The 23440-nt window shown below is 38.7% G+C and overlaps 1 pseudogene; it reads right to left on the bottom strand.

Moving 5' to 3' along the window:
* Window positions 1-1777: 1777 nt before the first annotated feature.
* LOC139038118 (U2 spliceosomal RNA) lies at window positions 1778-1942 on the bottom strand (annotated as a pseudogene).
* Window positions 1943-23440: the final 21498 nt, after the last annotated feature.

The following is a 23440-nucleotide window of genomic DNA, read 5'->3' as shown; positions in this document are numbered from 1 at the left end:
CTATAGTATGTAGATGATAATATGTAGTACTCTCCATGGAGGCATCAGTTATCAAAATATCATTGAAGTCCTTAATTTCCTTGGGGCATAGGGTCTCTCAGAAAAAGGCACAAATTTCAAAACAACAATTTACATATCTGGAATATATTATAAACCCTGGAAGTAGACAGCTATCTCCAGATAGAAAACAAGCTATATTACACCCAAGTGCCCCAAAAGACAAAGAAACATTTAGAAACATTTTCATATTTTCCAATGCATGACAGGATTTTGAAGAATTTGAATTCCAGGATTTGGACTAATGACTAAGTACCTATATAAAGCCACTGAAGGCCTAGATATAGAACCATTACTTTGGACTGGGGGACAAGAAAGTGCTTTTAATAATAAATAATATCAAACAGGCCCTCACCAGATCTCCTGCTTTAGGTGTTACCAATTTAAAAAAGCCATTCATCTCATACATAGCTGAAAAGGAAGGGACAGCCCTGGGGGTCCTTATACAGAAGCTAGGTGCAGTTCAGAGGTGTAGCTCAGACCAGAGGCTATTTTTCCAAACAACTAGATGCCATGGTCCGATGTTGGCCTGGCTGCTTCCAGTAGTAGCTGCCACTGCTTTATTAGTGGAAGAAGCTAACAAGCTTACCTTTAGACAGTCACTGAAAGACCAGACCTCATTAAGTACAAATAATTCTGGAGATAAAAGGTCACCACTGGCTAACTGCAAGCCTCCTTACTAAGTAGCAGGCTTTACTTCTTGACTCCTCAGAGGGAACCCTCAAAATTTTCCATTCCCCTCATTTGGGCAACACTGATGCCTGTCGAAAGCCCAAAACTAACATGTTCCTGCCTCAAAACCCTTGACCAGGTCTATGCCTGTAGGCTTGATATAACAGGCCAGGCCACAGAAAACCTTGAGGAGGAATGGTTTACTGTTGGCAGTAGTTTACAATTAACCACCAATCCTCACTATTCAATATGGGTGGGGAAATTGAACACTGGTTCTTCAGCTTGTTGTTTAGATCTCACAAGGTATAAGAACATTCTGGCAGGAGGTCTTCATTTTCTCATGACCCTTCTCTTTTCGGTCACACTGATTTATGATATATTTCATCTAGCGCTCCATTGTCTTCCCTCTTGTTGTAAATCTGTGACTTAGACTTTTTGATCCAAAAAAGAGACCTGGGACCAATAGGTCCAGAGGTCCCATTTTAAAAAATAGATACACATGTTAAACTTTAACTCTGAAATTAACAACTGTACACACAATTTTGACAGGAGCAATATTGCCTCCACTGCCTGATCAACAGTTAAGGAAGCCCTCCCAAAGTTAATGTGGTTCCTTTCCTTTCCTAGGCCCTTTAAGTGGCAATTATTGTTGTCCTCTTGGTCCTTGTTTAACCTTTAGGTTAAGTTCGTATTTTTAGGCTCCAACACTTTCAACTGAGTTACACGATGGCTCAAGGAATTCAATCCATTTTAGCAGAGGATGACCCAGGTGGCAAAGATCCTTGGAGCAATCAGCTAGGAACTTCTACAGGGGGTGGGTGAAATGCGTAAAAAGAGGTCAGAACATATTAACTTCCAGTTATAAGTCATGAGAATATAAAGTACAGCATGGTTGAGATAGTTAATAATGTTGTTTAGTCATGCAGTCATGTCTGACTCTTTGTGACCCTATGGACTATAGCCTGCCAGGCTCCTCTGTCCATGGGATTTCCCAGGCAAGAATCCTACAGTAAGTTGCCATTTCCTTCTCCACGGGATCTTCTTGACCAAGGGATTGAATCTGCACCTCCTTTATTGGAAGGAGGATTCTTTACCATTGAACCACCAGGGAAGTCCGATAATACCATATAGTATATTTGAAAACTGCTAAAAGGTTAAACTGATAAGAACAGATGCTACACTTGATCTTAGCCAAAAGGCCGAAAACAGAGATCAAATTGCCAACATCCGCTGGATCATCGAAAAAGCAAGAGAGTTCCAGAAAACCATCTATTTCTGCTTTATTGACTATGCCAAAGCCTTTGACTGTGTAGATCACAATAAACTGTGGAAAACTCTGAAGGAGATGGGCATACCAAACCACCTGACCTGCCTCTTGAGAAACCTATATGAAGGTCAGGAAGCAACAGTTAGAACTGGACATGGAACAACAGACTGGTTCCAAATAGGAAAAGGAGTATGTCAAGGCTGTATATTGTCACCCTGCTAATTTAACTTATATGCAGAGTACATCATGAGAAACGCTGGGCTGGAAGAAGCACAAGCTGGAATCAAGATTGCCAGGAGAAATATCAATAACTTCAGATATGCAGATGACACCACCCTTGTGGCAGAAAGTGAAGAGGAACTAAAAAGCCTCTTGATGAAAGTGAAAGAGGAGAGTGAAAAAGTTGGCTTAAAGCTCAACATTCAGAAAACTAAGATCGTGGCATCTGGTCCCATCACTTCATGGGAAATAGCTGGGGAAACAGTGCAAGCAGTGTCAGACTTTATTTTTTTGGGCTCCAAAATCACTGCAGATGGTGATTGCAGCCATGAAATTAAAAGACGCTTACTCTTTGGAAGGAAAGTTATGACCAACCTAGATAGCATATTAAAAAGCAGAGACATCACTTTGCCAACAAAGGTCTATCTAGTCAAGGCTATGGTTTTTCCAGTGGTCATGTATGGATGTGAGAGTTGGACTGTGAAGAAAACTGAGGGCCAAAAAATTGATGCTTTTGAACTATGGTGTTAGAGAAGACTCTTGAGAGTCCCTAGGACTGCAAGGAGGTTCAACCAGTCCATCCTAAAGGAGATCAGTCCTGGGTGTTCATTGGAAGGACTGATGCTGAAGCTGAAACTCCAATACTTTCGCCACCTCATGTGAAGAGTTGACTCATTGGAAAAGACCCTGATGCTGGGAGGGATTGGGAGCAGGAGGAGAAGGGGACGACAGAGGATGAGATAGCTGGATGGCATCACCGACTCAACGGACATGAGTTTGAGTAAACTCTGGGAGTCAGTAATGGACAGGGAGGCCTGGCGTGCTGATTCATGGGCTCACAAAGAGTCGGACATGACTGAGTGACTGAACTGAACTGAAAAGAGTAAATCCTAAAAAGTTCTCATCACAAGAAAAAAACCCTGTAACTATGTATGGGGACAGATATTAACTAGATTTATTGTGGTGATCATTTTTGCAATATATAAAAATATTGATTCATATCATATACCTGAAGCTAATATAATGTTATATGTTAATTATATTTTTCAAAAATGAATAAATATGAAGATAACTTAATATTCTTATACCAAGAGATCTGACTTCTACTTCCAAAACAACCTTAGAAATGGTGTTAAGTAAAAACATGCACTCAAAGAAAGTGAGAGCTCAAGGCAATTAAGAACCAACATCTTAAGTCCATGTGTAAAGTGAAATTAGACACAGCTCCTGCAATAGTTGTACAAATAACTCTGCAGGCATTAGCAAGAACTGCTGGCAGGGGGGCAGTAATTACAGAGGCCTTTGATCCTCTATTATATCTTCTATCTGGGATCTCCAAGAAGACAGCAAACAAACAAGGCCCAGCAGTGAGCTGCCAAAGCCCCCGTGTCTTCATCTGTGTACAGCACCAACCCTGGACCCTTCACCTCTGCGTGGCAGCTGCTGAATTCAGGGAAGGACCGAGGTGGTACTAATGTCCTGACATGAAAACAGCATTAAATCAAAACTCCATGTAAGTTTACTTCAATCTGGTCTTTATAAGCAGGATCCCAATCAGAGAGCAAATCTATGCCTTCCAGACTGGCATTTACCCTAATATATCAAGTGCTATAAAAGCAAGAATGAACAAGAGAACTTGAGAGATTAATATTACAGTCCATTACTTCAAACTTCCCAAGCCCATTTGACCTTACCTAATGACTCGATGGGCATGAGTCTGAGTAAACTCCGGGAGTTTGTGATGGACAGGGAGGCCTGACGTGCTGCGATTCATGGGGTTGCAAAAAGTCAGACACGACTGAGCGACTGACTGAACTGAACTGAATGTTATGGGTTGTATTGTGACCCCCCGCCATAATTTGTATACTGGAATACTAACCCATAGTCCTCATGACCTTATTTGGAAACAGGATCATTGTAGATGTGAGTAGGTAAGATGAGGTTATTATACAGGAGTAGGGTGGGCCTGAATACAACAAGAGTGGCATTCTTATAAAAAGAAAAAAAAATGTAGGCATGTGTACACACACAAACACACATGGAGAATACCACGAGAATACTGGAGTCACGCTGCCATAAGGAAGTAACAGAAGCTGGAGAAAGACCTGGAACACATTTTTAGTGCCTTCCAAGGGAGCATGGACCTGCTGACCCCTCCATCTCAGACTCTGGCCACCAGAACTGTGAACTGTTTAAGGTCCTGAGTCTCGGTTAGGGTTTTCTTCTATTAGTTTGCTAATAGAGCCCAGGTCTGGCAATGTTGGTGAACAAGGCATTTTTATTCTTATCTTGGAGATGAAGAAACAAGTATAGAAAAATAATTCAGGATGCTGTAAGTCAGAAAGCCCCCATTGGCCAGGATTAGAACTCAGAAATCAAGGACAAAAGGGCTCCAAAAAGTTGTAAGAAGTAAAAGCATGAAAGAAATGGCAAATTCTCCTTCCCCAAAGGCCTGCTAACTCCTTTCCAGGAGGGATGAGGGTGGGCCTGTGTACAGAGAAAGGGGCCTAATGTGTGTTCCCAAAGGTGCCCCAACCCCTGCAAATCTAAGCCAACACATCGTATCTGCACTGAGGTTTGTAATTCCCAAGGAGAGAATGAATTGCTTTCAAAGGGCTGAATCTGCTAAAAAGAATGTAGTGACTGAAAATGTGGGAAGGAAAAAAAGAGGATGTGAATAGAAATGACACTGTAATAAGACTTCCAGAGAGGCTAGCAGTTCAGAATCACTTCTGAACTTTCATATAGAATTAATCCACATCATGTTCCAAAAGTGTCAGTCCAGCAAAGAACTTGCACAATGGTGTCCATTTCAAATGCAACCACAGAAAATAAAAATGAACCTCCAAAAGAAATCAATGTTCAGGTGAGTTTTATAAATTGATCTCTAGTGTGTGACAGCTATGGCTCAAATCCAAATTACAGCAAACATTGGTAATACCTAGATTGCATTTAATAGTAGCTGGAACAATATGGCTAGAGTCAGATTTTATGAATTAGAAAGCCACACATTTAAGAAACATTAATTGAGCACATGCAGCAGGCTAGATGCAGTCCATCCATTCAAAGTCAGATCCAAGGGTGAACAAAATAGACACCAGCCCTGTCTAAAAGCCCTCACAGATTTTGGAGTGAAGCTCTCAAATTGGAGTTCAGAGGTAACTCACAGTGGTGATATCCACTGCTGTTTAAAGGAGAAATTTTAGTGACAATCACCTTAGAAATTTCTATTTGTTCTTCTGAGTCTTACAGTTAGCCAGACCTCTACGACTATCATTGAAGTCAGCACCAGAGCTGGGCTCTGGCTCCTCTTGGGGACAGTGTATGGACTGGGAGGAGCGTTCCCCTTCATGTCCGCGCCAACTTCAAAAGGGACCAAAGGGCAGCTTGAAAAAGCCAAGGTCACTGATTTAATCCTTACAGGACAAGGTAACTTCAAGAAACTGCACTTACTGTCTTGGCTGACAAGTCCACATTTCAAATCACTGGTTTACAGATAGGAATAGGCCCTCAAGCAAGAAATAGGTAAAGCATTTCTTGAATGAAGAGAGAAAAGCCAACAGAGATGAAGATCCAGTTATGGCAGGAAACAGGCCTCCATCCAGCCGTCATTCTGCCTTCCCAGGGGAGGCAGGTGCCAGGAGCACTCACACCACCTTATTATAGGAGATGCCCTCTGGCCTTCAAGGACCCTCCTCTGGCCTGACCTTGTAGCACTATGACCTGATGGCGTCAGCCCACCAAGTAAACTAATAGTGCTGACAGTCACATCCTCCTGTAAATTGCAGGATTCCCTGCTCCAATCGAGGACCCAGCAGTTCAAAGCAGCCTCTTTGATTGCCTCTTCAGCTCTGCCTGAAGCAGCAGCTCTTGCTACAAGGAGCAGCAACTCAGTTCTAGCCAAAACTACCCTGCTGGGACTTGATGCCATTCCAACCTACCCTCTTTCTCAATGAAATCCAGTCATCTTCAGTCAAATGATGAACTGAAAGCTAGACACCAGTCTGATTAACTTCAGTCTTTACATTATTAAATTTGCATTTTATCCACTAAAGAGATGCCCGGTTCTTTGAGGACACAGGCTCACACACTGTGCTAATGGTGCTGACCTTTCACTGTGGCTCAGGTGAGCTAAAAAACGGAGCAATTTTAGTTGCATGTTAGTGTGGATGTGCTCATCTCACCAACTTTAAAGAAGAAGATACATGAAAAAGGATGAAAACCTTAAGAGCCACTCCCTTCAAATCACTTTAAAAACCTCCTTTGAGAAGCTGCTCTAGTGTAGAAATTTTCTTTTAATTATAGTTACTATTTCTTACTACATGTCACCTTGTGTTTAAGAAAAACCAAGATGTTCAGAAATATGATTGTTTCCAAATACACAGAGAACATATTTTTTGGAGTTCATCTATTATATGCAGATGGCTATTTAAAGCAAGCCAGAGATCCAAGCCCACACCTCTCTGCACTGCTGGAAGACTGGTAGGTTTCAGAGTCCCCAGAACTTCTATAGATGTCATTGGGGCTGCTTATGCTCTGGGTGCAGCCCCAGCAATGTCTCTTGCCTTATCTTTTACAAAGTTGCAAGGGACTTCACGAGAATTAAAAATGTCCTGTGGCATTTAACAGAACACCGGTCGCTAAGTAGTCCATAGCTGTCCATGCATTCCAGGTAGCCAGCTGCTTGGTCACCTATCGCCAGAGGCACTGACTGTCATCTCCATGGATTATAAATGCCTCACGTACAGGGTCAGGAGAGCCTGCAAACTGTGAATTCTAGGTTAGAAATGTTTTATTTCTCCCCACTAAGAATTTCTTCCTCCCCCTTCGTCCCTGTATGACCAACTCCAACCCCAGCAATATTAACTTTGACACTTCACTTCTAAGGACTTTACAAAAATGCCTTGAAAACCTCAAATTTAAAACATTCATGATAATATTCTCCACTAAGTAAAGGCAACGAAATTTCTGTTCGGGAAACTTTTGCCTTTGTATTTTATTTTAATTAGAGTAAGGATTTCTCTGTTACTTTTTCAGGTACTATGTCCTCACTATACAGTCTATTTATTAGATCACACTAATGATATTTTAAAAACTCCATCACACTCTCTTTTGCCACATTCTCTCTTTGCCTCCTTTGGCCTCCTGACTTCTGCCTGGGTTGCCATTTAGCCTCTGGGCCTGCTGTGCCGTTTGGATGGTCTGGGCAGGGGGACCAAGGCCATGACCCCAGGAGGAATCCGGTGGCCTGCGTGGAGGAGGCCCCTGTGGATGGCAGAGCACAGGTAGCCCAGGAGATACTAAGGTGCATTTAGGAAAGGCAGAGATGACAAGTAATAGCCCTTGATCTTATTATTTTTCTTTTTAACACTTTTTTTTTTTGAGGTGGATCTTTTTTTAAAGTCTTTATTGAATCTTACAACATTGCTTCTGTTTTATGTTTTGGTTTTTTTGGCTGTGAGGCATGTGGACCCTCAGCTCCCTGCATAGGGATTAAACCACACCCCCTGCATTGGAAGACAAAATCTTAACCACTGGACCATGAGGGAAGTCCCAGGCTTTGGTGATAACACCAATCAGACCCCCCATCAAAGGGATAATGGCAAAAGCCTCTGGACCAACCTAACCCACCAGGGGGCAGACACCAGCAGGAAGGAGAACTACGATCCTACAGCCTGCAGAAAGGAAATCACAAACACAGAAAGTTTAACAATATAAGATGACAAAGAAATATATCGCAGACGGTGGAACAAGATAAAAACCTACAAGAACTATCAAATGAAGAGGAGACAGGCAGTCTACCTGAAAAAGAACTTAGTATAATGATAGTAAAGAGGACCCAAGATCCTGGAAAAAGAATGGAGGCCATGTATCAAGAAGATACAAGAAATGTTTAACAAAGACCTAGAACTAAATGGCAACCCCTCCAGTACTCTTGCCTGGAAAATTCCATGGACTGAGGAGCCTGGTAGGCTACAGTCCATGGAGTCGCAAAGAGTAGGGCACGACTAAGCGATTTCACAGGCCACAGGCCAGAAAATCTAAAGAACAACAAACAGATGAACAATACAATAACTGAAATGAAAAGTACACTAGAAGGAATCAATGCTAGAATAACTAAGGCAGAAGAATGGATAAGTGACCTGAAAGACAGAATGGTGGAATCTCTGCCATAGAACAGAATACAGAAAAAAGAATGAAAAGAAACAAGGACAGCCTCAGAGACCTCTGGGGCAACATTAAATATACCAACTTTGAATTATAGGGTTCCCAGAACAAGAAAAAGAGAAAAGGGTTGAGAATACATTTGAAGAGATTATAATAAAAAACTGCCCTAATTTGGGAAAGGAGATAGTCACCCAAGTAAAGGAAGCACAGAGAATCCCAGACAGGATACACCCAAGAAGGAACACAATGAGACATATTAATCAAACAAAATTTAAACACAGAGAAAAACGTTAAAAGCAACAAGGGAAGAGTAATAACATACAAGGGAATCTCAAAAGGTTATCAGCTGATTTTTTTAACAGAAACTCTGCAGGCCAGAAGGGAATGGCGTGATATATTTTATATGATGAAAGGGAAGAACCTAAAGTCAAAAATACTCTATACAGCAGAGCTCTCATTCAGATTTGATGGAGAAATCAAAAGTTTTACAGACAAGCAAAAGCTAAGAGAATTCAGCAACCACCAAACCTGCTTTACAACAAATGCTAAAGGAACCTCTCTCAGGGAGAAATACAAGACAAGGGAACAGAAGAGGAAGGGAAGAAAAAAGACCTAAAAAAATAAAGAAAGTGGCAATAGGAACATACATATTGATAGTTACCTTAAATATAAATGGATTACATATGCCAACTAAAAGACAAATTAGACTGGCTGAATGGATAAAGAAACAAGACCCATGTATAATGCTTTCTCTAGGCATCAGACCTAGGGGCTTAAACAGACAGAGAGGATGGAAAAAGATATTCTATGGAAATCAAAAGAAAGATGGAGCAGCAATACACATATCAGACAAAACAGACTTTAAAAATTGTTATAAGAGCCAAGGAAGGGGGCTTCCCAGGTTGCTCAGTGGTAAAGAATTTGCCTGCCACTGCAGGAGACATGGGGTCCATCCCTGGTCTGGGAAGATCCCACATGCTGCAGAGCAGCTAGGCCCACGTGGCCACAGCTATTAAGCCTGTGCTCTAGAGCCTGGGAATCCCAAATACTGAGCTCCTGGGCTGCACCTACTGATGCCCGCGCACCTAGAGCCTGTGCTTCTCAACAAGAGAAAGCCCCCACTCCCCACAACTAGAGAAAAGCCCACGTAGCAATGAAGACCCAGCACAGCCAAAAACAAAATACATAAATAAATAATTTTTAAAAAGAGACAAGGACACTATATACTGATCACGGGATTAATCCAAGAAGATATAACAATTGCAAATATATATGCAGCCAACACAGGAGCACCTCAAAATATAAGGCAAATGCTAATGGCCATAAAAGAGGAAATCCACAATAACACAGTAATAGTGGGGGACCATAACATCCCACTTACAACAATGGACAGATCATCCAGAAAGAAAATTAATAAGGAAACATAAGCCTTAAATGACACATAAGACCAAATAAACTTAATGGATATTTATGGGACATTCCATCTGAAAGCAGCAGAATACACATTCTTCTCAAATGCACACAGAACATTCTCCAGGATAGATCACATCTTGGGTTACATATCAAGCCTTGATAAATTTAAGAAAACTGAAATTATATCAAGCATCTTTTCCAACCAAAATACTATGAGATTAAAAATCAATTACAGGGAAAAAAACAGTAAAAACACAAACACATGGAGGCTAAATAATATGCTGCTAGCTAACCAATGATCACTAAAGAAATAAAAAAATGCCTAGAGACAGAGGACAACAAAAACATGATGATCCAAAACCTATGGGACACAGTAAAAGCAGTTCTAAGAGAGATGTTTATAGCAATACACTGTTACCTCAAGAAACAGTCTCAAATAAACAACCTAACCTTACACCTAAAAAACAAAAACCCCATGAGTAGAAGGAAAGAAATCATAAAGATCAGAGCAGAAATAAATGAAATAGACAAAGAAAACAACAGAAAAGATCAATGAGACTAAAAGATGGTTCTTTGAGAAGATAAACAAAACCGATAAACTAGGCAGACTCATCAAGAAAAGGGGGAGAGGACTCAAATCAATAAAATTAGAGATGAAAAAGAAGTTACAGGGGACACCACAGAAATACAAGTGACAAGAGACTACTACAAGTAACTATTAAATGTCAATATATGCCAATAAAATGGACAACCTAGAAGAAATAGATAAATTCTTAGAAAGTTACAGTCTTTCAAGACTGAACCAGGAAGAAATAGAAAATACAAACAGACCAATCACAAGTATTGAAATTGAAACTATAATTAAAAATCTTTAAAGAAACAAAATTCTAGGACCAGATGGCTTCACAAGCAAATTCTATCAAACATTTAGAGAAAAGTTAACACATACATTTCTGAAACTTTTCCAAAAAATTGCATAGGAAGGAACACCCCCAAATTCATTTTATGAGGCCACCATCACCCTCATACCAAAACCAGACAAAGATAACACCAAAAAATATTATAGGCCAATATCACTGATGAACATAGATGCAAAAATCTTCTCAACATGCTAGCAAACCAAATCCAACAACACATTGAAAGGATCATAAACCATGATCAAGTGGGATTTACCCTAGGGATGCAAGGAGTTTTCAATATCTGCAAACCAATCAGTATGATACACTACATCAACAAATGGAAGAATAAAAACCCATATGATCACCTCAATAGACAAGGAAAAGCTTTTGACAAAATTGAACACCCATTTATGATAAAAATTCTCCATAAAGTGGGCATAGATGGAACCAACATCAACATAATAAAGGCCATATATGACAAGCCCACAGCTAACATCATTCTCTCTTTTTTTTTCCATTTATTTTTATTAGTTGGAGGCTAATTACTTTACAATATTGTAGTGGTTTTTGCCATACATTGACATGAATCAGCCATGGATTTGCATGTATTCCCCATCCCGATCCCCCCTCCCACCTCCCTCTCCGCCTGATCCCTCTGGGTCTACCCAGTGCACCAGCCCTGAGCACTTGTCTCATGCATCCAACCTGGGCTAGTGATCTGTTTCACCCCTGATAATATACATGTTTCAATGCTGTTCTCTCTAAACATTCCACCCTCACCTTCTCCCATAGAGTCCAAAGTCTGTTCTGTATATCTGTGTCTCTTTTTCTGTTTTGCATATAGGGTTATCATTACCATCTTTCTAAATTCCATATATATGCATTAATATACTGTATTGGTCTTTATCTGTCTGGCTTACTTCACTCTGTATAATGGGCTCCAGTTTCATCCATCTCATTAGAACTGATTCAAATGAATTCTTTTTAATGGCTGAGTAATATTCTATGGTGTATATGTACCACAGCTTCCTCATCCATTCGTCTGCTGATGGGCATCTAGGTTGCTTCCATGTCCTGGCAATTATAAACAGTGCTGCGATGAACATTGGGGTGCATGTGTCTCTTTCAGATCTGGTTTCCTCGGAGTGTATGCCCAGAAGTGGGATTGCTGGGTCATATGGCAGTTCTATTTCCAGTTTTTTAAGAAATCTCCACACTGTTCTCCATAGTGGCTGTACTAGTTTGCATTCCAACCAACAGTGTAAGAGGGTTCCCTTTTCTCCACACCCTCTCCAGCATTTATTGCTTGTAGACTTTTGCATAGCAGCCATCCTGACTGGTGTGTAATGGTACCTCATTGTGGTTTTGATTTGCATTTCTCTGATAATGAGTGATGTTGAGCATCTATTCGTGTATTTGTTAGCCATCTGTATGTCTTCTTTGGAGAAATGTCTGTTTAGTTCTTTGGCCCATTTTTTGATTGGGTCGTTTATTTTTCTGGAATTGAGCTGCAGGAGTTGCTTGTATATTTTTGAGATTAATCCTTTGTCTGTTGCTTCATTTGCTATTATTTTCTCCCAATCTGAGGGCTATCTTTTCACCTTCCTTATAGTTTCCTTCATTGTGCAAAAGCTTTTAAGTTTCATTAGGTCCCATTTGTTTATTTTTGCTTTTGTTTCCAATATTCTGGAAGGTGGGTCATAGAGGATCCTGCTGTGATTTATGTCAGAGAGTGTTTTGCCTATGTTCTCCTCTAGGAATTTTATAGTTTCTGGTCTTACATTTAGTCCATTTTGAGTTTATTTTTGTGTTTGGTGTTAGAAAGTGTTCTAGTTTCATTCTTTTACAAGTGGTTGACCAGTTTTCCCAGCACCACTTGTTAAAGAGGTTGTCTTTTTTCTATTGTATATTCTTGCCTCCTTTGTCGAAGATAAGGTGTCCACAGGTTCGTGGATTTATCTCTGGTCTTTCTATTCTGTTCCATTGATCTATATTTCTGTCTTTGTGTCAGTAACATACTGTCTTGATGACTGTGGCTTTGTAGTATAGTCTGAAGTCAGGCAGGTTGATTCCTCCAGTTCCATTCTTCTTTCTCAAGATTACTTTGACTATTCAAGGTTTTTTTGTATTTCCATACAAATTGTGAAATTATTTGTCCTAGTTCTGTGAAAAACACCGTTGGTAGCTTGATAGGGATTGCATTGAATCTATAGATTGCTTTGGGTAGTATAGTCATTTTGACAATATTGATTCTTCCAATCCATGAACATGGTATATTTCTCCATCTGTTTGTGTCCTCTTTGATTTCTTTCATCAGTGTTTTATAGTTTATTATGTATAGGTCTTTTGTTTCTTTAGGTAGATACACTCCTCTAAGTATTTTATTCTTTTTGTTGCAATGGTGAATGGTATTGTTTCCTTAACTTCTCTTTGTTTTCTCATTGTTAGTGTATAGGAATGCAAGAGATTTCTGTGTGTTAATTTTATATCCTGCAACTTTATTATATTCATTGATTAGCTCTAGTAATTTTCTGGTAGAGTCTTTAGGGTTTTCTATGTAGAGGATCATGTCATCTGCAAACAGAGAGAGTTTCACTTCTTCTTTTCCTATCTGGATTCCTTTTACTTCTTTTTCTGCTCTGATTGCTGTGTCCAACACTTCCAAAACTATGTTGAACAGTATTGGTGAGAGTGGGCACCCTTGTCTTGTTCCTGATTTTAGGGGAAATGCTTTCAATTTTTCACCATTGAGGGTAATGCTTGCTGTGGGTTTGTCATATATAGCTTTTATTATGTTGAGGTATGTTCCTTCTATTCCTGCTTTCTGGAGAGTTTTAATCATAAATGGATGTTGAATTTTGTCAAAGGCTTTTTCTGCATCTATTGAGATAATCATATGGTGTTTATCTTTCAATTTGTTAGTGTGGTGTATTACATTGATTGATTTGTGGATATTAAAGAATTCTTGCTTTCTTGGGATAAAGCCCACTTGGTCATGATGTATGATTTTTTAAATATGTTGTTGGATTCTGTTTGCTAGAATTTTGTTAAGGATTTTTGCATCTATGTTCATCAGTGATATTGGCCTGTAGTATTCTTTTTTTTTTTTTGTGGCATCTTTGTCTGATTTTGGAATTAGGGTTGATGGTGGCCTCATAGAATGAGTTTGGAAGTTTACTTTCTTCTGCAATTTTCTGGAAGAGTTTGAGTAAGATAGGTGTTAGCTCTTCTCTAAATTTTTGGTAGAATTCAGCTGTGAAGCCTTCTGGTCCTGGGTTTTGTTTGCTGGAATATTTCTGATTACAGTTTCGATTTCCTTGCTTGTGATGGGTCTGTTAAGATCTTCTATTTCTTTCTGGTTCAGTTTTAGAAAGTTATACTTTTCTAAGAATTTGTCCATTTCTTCCGAGTTGTCCATTTTATTGGCATAGAGCTACTGGTAGTAGTCTCTTATGATCCTTTGTATTTCAGTGTTGTCTGTTGTGGTCTCTCCATTTTCATTTCTAATTTTGTTCATTTGGTTCTTCTCCCTTTGTTTCTTAATGAGTCTTGCTAATGGTTTGTCAGTTTTATTTTTTCAAAAAAACAGCTTTTAGCTTTGTTGATTTTTGCTATGGTCTCTTTAGTTTCTTTTGCATTTATTTCTGCCCTAATTTTTAAGATTTCTTCCCTTCTACTAACACTGGGGTTCTTCATTTCTTCCTTCTCTAGTTGCTTTAGGTGTAGAGTTAGGTTATTTATTTGACTTTTTCTTGTTTCTTGAGGTAAGCCTTTAATGCTATGAATCTTCCCCTTAGCACTGCTTTTACAGTGTCCCATAGGTTTTGGGTTGTTGTGTTTTCATTTTCATTCATTTCTATGCATACTTTGATTTCTTTTTTTACTTCTTCTATGACTTGTTGTTTATTCAGAAGTGTGTTATTTAGCCTCCATATGTTTGAATTTTTAATAATTTTTTTCCTGTAATTGAGATCTAATCTTACTGCACTGTGGTCAGAAAAGATGACTGGAATGATTTCAATTGTTTTGAATTTCCCAAGGCTAGATTTATGGCCCAGGATGTGATCTATTCTGGAGAAGGTTCCATGTGCACTTGAGAAAAAGTTGAAATTGATTGTTTTGGGGTGAAATGTCCTATAGATATCAATTAGGTCTAGCTGGTCCATTGTGTCTTTAAAGTTTGTGTTTCCTTGTTAATTTTGTTTAGTTTATCTATCCATAGTTGTGAGTGGGGTATTAAAGTCTCCCACTATTATTGTGTTACTATTAATTTCTTCTTTCATACTCGTTAGCGTTTGCCTTACATATTGTGGTGCTCCTATGTTGGGTGCATATATATTTATAATTGTTATAGCTTCTTCTTGGATTGATCCTTTGATCATTATGTAGTGTCCTTCTTTGTTTCTTTTCACAGCCTTTAAAGTCTATTTTATCTGATATGAGTATTGCGACTCCTGGTTTCTTTTGGTCTCTGTTTGCGTGAAATATTTTTTTCCAGCCCTTCACTTTTAATCTGTATGTGTCCCTTGTTTTGAGGTGGGTCTCTTGCAGACAGCATATATAGGGGTCTTGTTTTTGTATCCATTCAGCCAGTCTTTGTCTTTTGGTTGGGGCATTCAACCCATTTACATTTAAGGTAATTATTGATAGATATGGTCCCATTGCCATTTACTTTGTTGTTTTGGGTTCACGTTTATACAACCTGTGTTTCCTGTCTAGAGAAGATCCTTTAGCATTTGTTGAAGAGCTGGTTTGGTGGTGCTGAATTCTCTCAGCTTTTGCTTGTCTGTAAAGCTTTTGAATTATCCTTCATATCTGAATGAGATCCTTGCTGGGTAGAGTAATCTAGGTTGTAGGTTATTCTCTTTCATTACTTTAAGTATGTCCTGCCATTCCCTTCTGGCCTGAAGGGTTTCTATTGACAGATCAGCTGTTATCCTTATGGGAATCCCTTTGTGTGTTATTTGTTGTTTTTCCCTTGCTGCTTTTAATATTTGTTCTTTGTGTTTGATCTTTGTTAATTTGATTAATATGTGTCTTGGGGTGTTTCGCCTTGGGTTTATCCTGTTTGGGACTCTCTGGGTTTCTTGGACCTGTGTAACTATTTCCTTCCCCATTTTAGGGAAGTTTTCAGCTATTATCTCCTCAAGTATTTTCTCATGGCCTTTCTTTTTGTCTTCTTCTTCTGGGACTCCTATGATTTGAATGCTGGGGTGTTTCACATTGTCCCAGAGATCCCTGAGGTTGTCCTCATTTCTTTTGATTCTTTTTTCTTTTTTCCTCTCTGCTTCAATTATTTCCACCATTTTATCTTCTATCTCACTTATCCTATCTTCTGTCTCCATTATTCCACTCTTGGTTCCCTCCACAGTGTTTTTGATCTCATTTATTGCATTATTCATTCTTAATTGACTCATTTTTATTTCTTCTAGGTCCTTATCAAACATTTCTTGCATCTTCTCAATCTTTGTCTCCAGGCTATTTATCTGTAACTCCATTTTGTTTTCAAGATTTTGGATCATTTTTATTATCATTATTCTAAATTCTTTTTCAGGTAGATTCCCTATCTTCTCCTCTTTTGTTTGACTTAGTGGGCATTTTTCATGTTCCTTTACCTGTTGGGTATGTCTCTGCATTTTCATCTTGTTTAGATTGCTGTGTCTGGAGTGGGCTTTCTGTATTCTGGTGGTCTGTGGTTCCTTTTTATTGTGGAGGTTTCACCCAGTGGGTGGGGTTGGATGATTGGCTTGTCAAGGTTTCCTGGTTAGGGAAGCTTGTGTCAGTGTTCTGGTGCATGGAACTGAATTTCTTCTCTCTGGAGTGCAGTGGAATGTCCAGTAGTGAGTTTTGAGATGGGTCTATGTATTAGGTGTGACTTTGGGCAGCCTGTATTTTGTTTTTTTTTTTAAATTGTATTGAGATTTATTTTTTTTTCTTTTATTTTTTTTAATTTTTTTTCCATTTATTTTTATTACTTGGAGGCTAATTACTTTACAACATTGCAGTGGTTTTTGTCATACATTGAAATGAATTAGCCATGGATTTACATGTGTTCCCCATCCCGGTCCCCCCTTCCACCTCCCTCTCCACCCGATCCCTCTGGGTCTTCCCAGTGCACCAGGCCCGAGCACTTGTCTCATGCATCCAACCTGGGCTGGTGATCTGTTTCACCCTAGATAATATACATGTTTCGATGCTGTTCTCTCAGATCATCCCACCCTTGCCTTCTCCCACAGAGTCCAAAAGTCTGTTCTATACATCTGATTCTCTTTTTCTGTTTTGCATATAGGATTATCATTACCATCTTTCTAAATTCCATATGTATGTGTTAGTATACTGTAATGGTCTTTATCTTTCTGGCTTACTTCGCTCTGTATAATGGGCTCTAGTTTCATCCATCTCATTAGAACTGATTCAAATGAATTCTTTTTAATGGCTGAGTAATATTCTATGGTGTATATGTACCACAGCTTCCTCATCCATTCGTCTGCTGATGGGCATCTAGGTTGCTTCCATGTCCTGGCTATCATAAACAGTGCTGCGATGAACATTGGGGTGCATGTGTCTTTCAGATCTGGTTTCCTCGGAGTGTATGCCCAGAAGTGGGATTACTGGGTCATATAGCAGTTCTATTTCCAGCTTTTTAAGAAATCTCCACACTGTTTTCCATAGTGGCTGTACTAATTTGCATTCCCACCAACAGTGTAAGAGGGTTCCCTTTTCTCCACACCCTCTTCAGCATTTATTGCTTGTAGACTTTTTGGATAGCAGCCATCCTGACTGGGGCAGCCTGTATTTTGATGCTCAGGGCTATGTTCCTGTGTTGCTGGAGAATTTGCGTGGTATGTCTTGCTCTGGAACTTATTGGCTCTTGGGTGGTGGTTGGTTTCAGTGTAGGTATGGAGGCTTTTGGATGGTCTCTTATTACTTAATGTTCCCTGTAGTTAGGAGTTTTCTGGTGTTCTCAGGTTTTGGGCTTAAGTCTCCTGCCTCTGGATTTCAGTCTTATTCTTCCAGTGGTCTCAAGACTTCTCCAACTATACAGCACTGATAATAAAACTTCTAGGTTAATTAACATCATTCTCAATGGTGAAAAACTGAAAGCATCTCCTCTAAGATTAGCAACAAGACAAGGGTGCCCACACTCTTTGATATTATTCAATGTAGTTTTGGAAGTCCTAGTCATGACAGTCAGAAGAAATGGAAATAAAAGGAATCCAAATAGAAAAAGAAGCAACACTGTCACTTTCTGCAGATGATACGATACTACAGAAAACCCTAAAGCTAGTACCAGAAAACTGCTAGAGCTTATCCACAAATTCTGTAAACTTGTGGGATACAAAATTTATACACAGAAATCTCTTACATTGCTATACAGAAGCCTCTTGCATTACTATACACTAATAATGAAAGACCAGAAAGAGAATTCAAGGAAACAATGCCATTTACCATTTCATCAAAAAGAACAAATACCTAGGAATAAATCTACATAAGGAAGCAAAAGACCTATAGTCAGGAAAGTATAAGATACTGATGAAAGAAACCAAAGGTGACACAAACTGATGAATACATCATGTCCTTGAATTAAAATAATCAATATTGCAAGAATGACTGTACTACCAGAGCAATCTACAGATTCAATGCAATCCCTATCAAATTACCGATGGCTAGCAGATGAATGGATAAGAAAGCTGTGGTACATATACACAATGGAATATTACTCAGTCATTAAAAAGAACACACTTGAATCAGTTCTAATGAGATGGATAAAACTGGAGCCCATTATACAGAGTGAAGTATGCCAGAAAGATAAATACCAATACTGTATACTAACACATATACATGGAATTTAGAAAGATGGTAACGATAACCCTATATGCAAGACAGAAAAAGAGACACAGATGTATAGAACAGACTTTTGGACTCTATGGGAGAAGGCAAGGGTGGGATGATCTGAGAGAACAGCATCGAAACATTTATATTATCTAGGGTGAAACAGATCACCAGTCCAGGTTGGATGCATGAGAGAAGTGTTCAGGGCTGGTGCACTGGGATGACCCAGAGGGATGGATGGGGAGGGAGGTGGGAGGGGGGTTCAGGATGGGGAACACATGTAAATCCATGGCTGATTCAAGTCAATGTATGGCAAAAACCGCTACAATATTGTAAAGTAATTAGCCTCCAACTAATAAAAATAATTGGGAAAAAACAAAACAAAACAGAAAACTAAAAAAAAAGAAAAAAGCCTAAGGTAAAAAAACAAAAAACCAAAATCACATCTTTTCCAAGTGAGTCTCAAAAGGTAAGAAACTGATTTAGGGATGATGTTGAGGGCAAACCTTCAACTGTAATATCAGTTCCTTCCACTTATAATAAATGATTAATATCTGGAAAAAAATTACCGATGGCATTTTTCACAGAACTGGAACAAAAAATTTCAGTTTGTATAGACACAGAACAGACCCTGAATAGGCAAAGCAATTTTAAGAAAGAAAAACGGAGTTGGAGGAATCAGTTTCCCTGAGTTTAAATAATATTACAAAGCCACATATAATCAAAATAGCATAGTATTGGCACAAAACCAGAACTATAGATCAATGGAACAGGATAGATAGAAAGTCCAGAGATAAACCCATGCAGCTATGGTCACCTAACCTATGGAAAAAAAGGCAAGAATATACAATGAATATACAATCTCTTCAATAAATGGACAACTATATATAACAGAATGAAATTAGAATATCCCTAACACCGTACACAAAAATAAACTCAAAATAGATTAAAGATCTAAATTTAAGGCCAGATACTATAAAACTCTTACAGGAAAACATAGAACACTCTTTGACATAAATTACAGAAATATATTTTTCAATCCACCTCCTAGAATAATGAAAATAAAAACAAAAACAAATAAATGGGACCTAATTAAACTTAAAAGCTTTTGCACAGTAAAAGAAATCATAAACAAAACAAAAGACAGCCCTCAGAATGGGAGAAAATATTTGCAAATGAAGCAACCGACAAGGGATTAATCTCTAAAATCTACAAATAGCTCCTGCAGCTTAACTGGAAAAAAAAAAAATGAAAATAGGCAGATCTAAATAGACATTTCTCCAAAGATACAGATGGCTAAAAAGCACATGAAAAGATTATCAACACTCCTAATTATTCATTTCAGTTCAGTCGCTCAGTCGCTATTTGCAACCCCATAGACCACAGCACGCCAGGCCTCCCTGTCCATCACCAACTCCCGGAGTTGACTCAAACATCTCCACTGAGTCGGTGATGCCATCCAACAAACTCATCCTCTGTCATCCCCTTCTTCTCTCTCCTTCAATCTTTCCCAGCATCAGGGTCTTTTCAAATGAGTCAGCTCTTCGCATCAAGTGGCCAAAGTATTGGAGTTTCAGCTTCAACATCAGTCCTTCCAATGAACCCTCAGAACTGATCTCTTTTAGGATGGACTGGTTGGATCTCCTTGCAGTCCAAGGGACTCTCAAGAGCCTTCTCCAACACCACAGTTCAAAAGCATCAGTTCTTCGGTGCTCAGCTTTCTTTATAGTCCAACTCTCACATCCATACATGACTACTGGAAAAACCATAGCCTTGACTAAATGGACCTTTGTTGGCAAAGTAATGTCTCTGCTAAATGGAAATCAAGATTAAAATGAGGCATCACTTCACATTGATCAGAATTGCCATCATCAAAAAATCTACAAACAGTAAATGCTGGAGAGGGTGTGGATAAAAGGGATCTCTCACCCACTGTTGGTGGGAATGCAAACTGGTACAGCCACTATGGAGAACAGTATGGAGGTTCCTTAAGAAACTAAAAATAGAACTACCATATGATCCAGCATTCCAACTCCTAGGAATATGTCCAGAGAAAACCATAATTCGAAATGATATATGCACCCCAATATTCATTGCAGCACTATTTACGATAGCCAGGATATCGAAGCAACCTAGAAGTCCACAATGACAGAAAAATGGATATAGAAAATGTGGTGTATGTGTATACAATGCAACAGTATTCACCCATAAAAAAGAAGTGGAATAATGCCATTTACAGTAATAGGGAGGGACCTAGAGATTGTCATCTCTAGTGAAATGTTAGCCACAGAAAGACAAATATATAATATCACTTTTAAGTGGAACTTAAAAACAGGGTACAAATGAACTCATCTACAGATCAGAAATAGAGTTACAGATATAACAGGACAAACTTATGGTTACCAGGGAGTCAGGGGTGGGGGAGGAATAAATTGGAAGATTTTGATTGACATATACACACTACTATATATAAAATAGATAATTAATAAGGAGCTACTGTATAGAAGTGGGAACTTTACTCAATATTCTAAAATGGCCTATATTGGAAAACAATCTAAAAAAGAGTGGAGATATATATATATATGTGTGTGTGTGTGTGTATATATATATATATAAACTGATTCTCTTTGCTGTATATCTGAAACTCACATAAGCATTGTAAATCAACTATACGTCAATAAAAATTCTTAAAAATACCATCATATATACACAGCAATCAAAATTCCCTTCTGTCATTTTCACAAACTATTTTTGTCTTGCTTCATACCTAATTTAGAATGTCATAAATATTATTTAAGCTGCAAAATGTCCCATCCTATGGAGGTACTATAATCTACTCATCCATTCCCTCCTTAGAAAATTAACTCAATTTTTATTTTGAATTACACTTTAACATTTTTATGCCAAAGATTTTTTTAAATTTCAAACATTCCCTGAAAAATAGATTTCTAGTATTAGAATTACTGCAGGTGTGAGCAATTATCCAAATGCTCAAATAACTTAAGTTTTCACCACCACACTGGCAAAGCAGTTTTCATTTCAGTGTTAAATCTGACATTTCACTCCCATATTCAGACAACTTTCTTCCCCTCAACCACTCTCCTCTGGAATCTTCTCTCCTGGATTGGCCTTCTTCCTCCTTAGGCCTCCTGCCCCTATCCGTAGAAGAACTGGCCCCAGTGGCTTAGGCTTCATTGTCTCATTTTTAAGAAGCAGGGGTTTGTTAGGATTTGCTTGTTTCCGTTTCATTCATCCTCCAACTCTGCCACAACACACTCAAAAAAGTATCCCATTAGCATAAAAAAAAAAGTATTCCATTAGCATGTTTTAAATGATATGGATTACATATTTATCTTACTTATTTTATAGAAGGTAGACACTTTAGTGATTGGAAACATTTTTTAAAGCATTTAAAAACAACAAAAAGCTCACAATATAGTCCCATGACATACTTTCTACTTTCCTTTTCTGTAAATGTTCCACAAGATCCTAAATTCAAATTATTTACACTAGTTTACAGGTTCACCCATCACAGGACTTTCTGTAATTTTTGCCCTCTACTCCTCCACTTACACAAAACAAAAAATTTCCTTCTTTCTTTCTTCCAGGAGAAGTTTGACAACTTTTGAAAGGAATTTATATTTATTTTCAGAATCCCATTAACTATTTAGTTCCATCACATTGAGATTAGCACATATCAAGTCTAAATTGTTCAGAAATGTGAAATTTAATAAAACGTATGAGCACCTTGCAAAACATAGCGTAAAACCACAACCATAAGCATATGTATCCATCAAACCAGAAACCATCAATTTATATCTGATTGGCTGTTTCCAAATTTTCCTATTAACATTTGCTTATTACTTATTTACTTAGCCCAGCTCGGGTCCACAAGGCAGCAACAAGCAGCAAGTGCCAAAGGTTTAAGAACAATTCATAAGGCAAGGAAGGAGAAAGATTTCTGAGTTTAAAAATCAAAGCACAAAAAATGTACATAGTACCTTGATTTGGTTGCAAATTAAGAAAAGATCAGCCTCCTGTAACTTTAGCGACAAAACAGAGCCCTCAGAATAAGATGAGGAGCAGAGCTCTAGATGAGGACCATCTCTCCCCCTTTTTTTTAAACTCCACATGGACCTCTGCTTGCCCTGCTACCTGAGACCAATGCTGTAACAGTGAGACACGGCAGAGGGTTCTCAAACCTTCAGATGCCTCTGAGTCACTTTGCAGTAAACGCTGGCTCTGATTGAGGGGGTTTAGGGTGGGACCTGAGATTCCGTTTTCTCACAAGCTCTCAGGCTCTCATTACTGCAGCTCGTTTGAGGAACAAAAATCTGAGAAGCAAATCTAGACTTCAGCATCTATGGATGTGTATGTGTGCATGTGCACTCAGTCGTGTCCGACTCTTCGCAACGCCCTGGACTGTAGCCCACCCGGGCTCCTCTGGCCATGACCTAGGAACTTTGTAATTACTAGACTTAGAATGAAAGTTCCAAAATATAGCTACACATGACTGACTGGCTCACTTTGTTTTACTCAATAGAAGGTTCTTAAAGAGAGAAAAGTGACCTTGATTTTCCTTAATATTAACACAGGTTGAGCACATTTTACTATATATTAACAAAATAGAGCAGAAACTGGTAATATGAGTTCCCTTGAGGCAGAAAACAGCCAACTTAGAGAAGGAGGGCGAGGAGGAAGGGTTTTCCCTGATATTCTTTTGGAGGAAGGCTTTCACTGATATTCTTTTGCAGCTTGTAAATGTTGAATCACATGTCAATACCTTTTCAGAAAATAAATTGCATTTAAAACTTTTAAAGCATTCCATGGGATATCCTGGAAGCTGATTAAATGTTAACTCAATCCACTTCCCAGGAAAGTAAGTGGTTAAGTCAGGTGGACTTCTTAACTT

This window comes from Odocoileus virginianus, chromosome 13 (genome assembly GCF_023699985.2).
Source record: "Odocoileus virginianus isolate 20LAN1187 ecotype Illinois chromosome 13, Ovbor_1.2, whole genome shotgun sequence".
NCBI lineage: Eukaryota > Metazoa > Chordata > Mammalia > Artiodactyla > Cervidae > Odocoileus > Odocoileus virginianus.
Note: the sequence above shows the minus strand (reverse complement) of the source record. Positions and strands in the feature narration are given on the sequence as shown.